Here is a 4,395-nt window from a genome sequence, read left to right as displayed (position 1 = left end):
CAGTGACATATGAACTTGGCTACCAACGTCCGCTTAGCATGATGGCTAATTGTCGAGCTTGCTAGCTTATCCCCAATTAGCTGCTAGCTTATCCCCAATTAGCGATTAGCACCTAAATAACCATTACTACACATCACATCATAGCAAACACATGATAACACATGGAATAGTATAATATACATACGAAACAGATTTTTACCTGGCAGGAGAACGAACAATAGTCTTTTTTTAAGGCTACTGCAGCAGGAGATATTCCCCGCTGGCTCACCCAAGCTTGCTCTCTTGCACAGCTACAAGCCATATGAGCTCGTAGCCCCTCCCGCTAGGTGTACTACCACAGTCGACTTTAGTGATCAACATTGGTGATTAGCTACTGCTAATTAGCATCTAGGCTAATGTCAAATAAAGCACATCATTAGGTGAACTCACTTGCTCAAACTATCACAAGCCACTCATGGCAGTTAGTGCCAAGCACACACTGGTAAAATGCAACATTAGTACCTCCATCAGGACACCTGTAATGCCTTTTCCTATACACTCATCTGTTGAGTCTTCTGTACTCTCTCTGGACCTCTACTGTGTGGATGTGTGTGTGAATGGGTGAATGACTGAATGTAGTGTGAAGCGCTTTGGGGTCCTTAGGGACTAGAAAAGCGCTATACAAATGCAGGCCATTTACCATTTTACCATTTTACTCACATCTTTGTTCTCTCCAGACCCTGCACATGTGCCATCTTCTGTTGGAAGTTCAAAGCCCCCAGGGAATGAAGCCCACACCACCATCACTCCCCATTTTCTGTGGTCATCTATTGAGTTTTATTCAAATATCTTAAAACACACCTTGCCTTCAAAATTCCCTGAATGGGTTATGAGTTGTACACAGCAAATAGTTGGTGCCAGCCTGGAACCAGCTGTCCTGGCTAAAAGCTGATTCTCTAGCAGTGTAAATGCAAACAAAACTAAGTTCCAAGTTTAGCATGAATCGATACGTGAACTGGCTTTGTGGAAAAGGGGTAATGGGCTTTTTACATAAGATTTAAGGGCACCATGAAAGATGATTAATTGGGGTTATCTTTTTAATTCAGTTTTTCCCTGTGATTAGTTAATCGCAGTGAGGTGTCATAATGTACTCTCTGACTTCTCTCTAGCTACTACTACTACTACTACTACTACTAATACTAATAATAATAATATGATATGGTTTATTGATCCTGTAGGAAATTAATCTCTGCATTTAACCCATTCACTCAGTGAAGCAGTGAGCAGCCACCAATCCAGCGCCCGGGGAGCAGTATGTGGGGGATGGTACTGTGCTCAAGGGTACCTCAGGGTAGCCAAAGGATCATTAGCAACATGAATTGATATACTGTGATTTCTGACAACTGTCACTCTATGGCCAGTATTAAATTTTCCTATCCTGATCTGAATCTAAATCTAATCCAGCATTGTGGATTTAATATGTTCCGAGTTCTTACTGTTAACAGTCTCTTTAACACCAAATCATCCAGATTGTAGCCTGTTTAAAGGATATGCAAGATTTTCTGGATGACTTCCCATTTAGATATACAATACAGAGCTTGGCTGTGACTTAAAGTGTCTCTATGTGCTTTAAGTCATGTGCTGAATTATCAAATTAAAATTGAATGTGATAAAATACTCTTTATTATCACCTGTTTTTATCCTCATCTATCTTTCATCTGCCACGTACTTGCATTTAGTACATACCTGTATCTTGAAATGTAATATGAATGAATTTTTAGCCAGAAAACTTTTCTCTTTTTTTTTAGTTGGGGTTAGTTCTAATGTTCTTCAAGCTACATGCCAGTGGTAAATGAATATAATGACACAGATCTAAACCATTAAGTTCTGTTGTTCTAATAACATAGCAATGTCACTAAAACTTGATATGTAGTAATATGGTAAATGGTAAATGGTAAATAAAGAGAGGGAAGATGTTCAGAATTGAGGGAATTGTATGACCAGAAGGGAACATAGCAACCAATTACCTTAGAATCCCACATACAAAAAGAAACAAAAGCATACCTTGCCAGGTGGCCAGCACTAACTACAGCCTGACAACTGAGGACGGTGACCTCATCACGTGCTTCAAAAGATTACCTATACTCCCCATGCCAAAGAACAAGCCCTCATGCCTTAACGACTACCGGCCGATTGCGCTGACTTCTGTGGTTATGAAGGTGTTTGAGAGGCTGTTGAAGAACATTATCTCCTCCTACATCCCCAGCAGCACAGACCCACTCCAGTTTGCATACCGACAAGATCTACAGAAGACGCCATCTCCCACGTCCTGCACACCACCCTAAGCCACGTGGACATGAAATGGAGTAACTATGTGAGAATGCTGCTTGTAGACTACAGTTCAGCATTTGACACAATAGTGCCCCATAGACTGTTCACAAAGCTGGGGGATCTTGGACTTAACAACAGTTTGTGTGCATAGGTGCTGGACTTCCTTACTGGTAGATCGCAGGTCGTGAAGGTGGGTAAGTGTGTCTCTGACAGCATCACTACCAACACAGGAGTGCCACAGGAGTGCGTACTCTTGCCACTACATACTCCCTCTACACCTCTTGATTGTGTGGCCACTCAAGGCTCAAACGCCATCGTGAAGTTTGCTGATGATGCTGTGGTGTTGGGTCTCATCTCCAACAACGATTAGACAGCCTAATGGATGAGGTGAAGAACCTGGCATCTTGGTGCAGAGAAAACCACCTCCAACTGAACGTCTGCAAGACCAAGGAGCTGGTGGTGGATTTTAGTAGGAGAAAGCCGCGAGACTACAAGCCCCTGGCCATCAACGTGGAGAGGGTGCTGTCCTTCAAGTACCTTGGGGTTGACATCTCCTTAGACCTGACATGGCTAGGCAGCGCCGGTATCGCCTGAGACAACTGAGAAAGTTTGGAGTCTCTCCAGGGATCCTTAGGACTATCTATTCGGGCGCTGTGGAGAGCATCCTCACACAGAACTTTACATCCTGGTATGGGAACAGCTGTGTTAAGGACGAAAAGCCCTTCAGAGAGTGATCTGTGTGGCAGAACACTGCTACAGGTCTGCTCTCCCTTCCCTACAGGACATCTACAACAGGAGATGTAGGTCCAGAGCAGCTCGGATTTTTAAGGACTTGTCCAGGACTCCTAAAAATAATCCAGCACATCACACCATGGTGTAAGATGCTAGCAGGCAGGGTGTACATTTTAATTTTTTTTAACCAAGTAACTCATGAGATGCCAACATCAGGCAGAATGAGCTTCAGAAATACCAAGGGCTATGAGAAGAGCTAGGAAAAAGTGTGGAGGGAAAAGGCAACGGTGGTCCCTGTGGTAATCAGAACCCAGTGATCCCCAGACTGGGTTAGTTGCTCCAGATTTCAGGAACAACATCCAAGACACCTAAGATACCACATAGGACCCTGATTCTCACAGAGAATGGGTAAAGGGTAAAGGCCCCAACTTTGAAGGAAAAAAAGACTATATATATGTGTATATGCAGGCCAGCCGACAGATCTGGGTGGGCCTGGGACAACGCTGTCAGCTCAGTTTCTATTAATCTCTTTGGTTTTTGCAATTGCTGCAGATCACTGAGGTAAGGAGTTGCCTTGTCATATAAGGCTTTAAAAACAATTACAATCACATTTGCATTATCCTCTATTCACCTGTTGTGTCATCCACTATTGTTTTTGGTTTTTACAATAAACTTAGTTTACCATTTATTGAAACCTGCCTGGCATCACTTTTGAGTCCACACAATTCTGTCCTTCACAATAATACCTGTCTAGTGATCACAATGGTTGGTAGTAGTTTATTGGTTTACATTTTTGCATTGTTTCTATTATTTATTCATTCCTGCATTTAATTAATTTTGCTACTGCTTATATTTTGTGTACATTTCAACTCAACAAATATCAGTTAGGAAATTGCATTTCTAATTAAGCAAGTAATGTGTGGATTCATCTCTTCTCAGCAATCATTAATATATTACACAGATCCTGACATTTGAGGTCCCCATTTTGACCATGCCCATACCCCACCCACCTACTGTCTACTGCAGCACGTCAAGATGGCGGAGTGACATTACAGTTTGTTTTAAAACATAAACAATAATTTCATACATCTACAGTCTGACATTCTTATTTCAGTTATTTTTTAACGTACATATTAAACCAATTTCAGTTCAGAAATTGTATTTCTCACTTAGCAGGTAATGTGTAGAGTCATTTACTTCGTTCTCAGCAATTTACACACATCTTGACATTTGAGGTCCCCACCTTGACCATGCCCATCCCCCCACATAGATGGCCGAGTGACGTTGTACTTTGTTTTAACACACCAATGACCCGTCAGTGTCCGGTGCGGTATATGTAAGAATCAGCGGAGT

Source organism: Haplochromis burtoni, unplaced genomic scaffold (genome assembly GCF_018398535.1).
Source record: "Haplochromis burtoni strain Fernald_Lab_line unplaced genomic scaffold, NCSU_Asbu1 Contig_339, whole genome shotgun sequence".
Classification (NCBI taxonomy): Eukaryota; Metazoa; Chordata; class Actinopteri; order Cichliformes; family Cichlidae; genus Haplochromis; species Haplochromis burtoni.
This window is presented reverse-complemented; position numbering follows the sequence as displayed.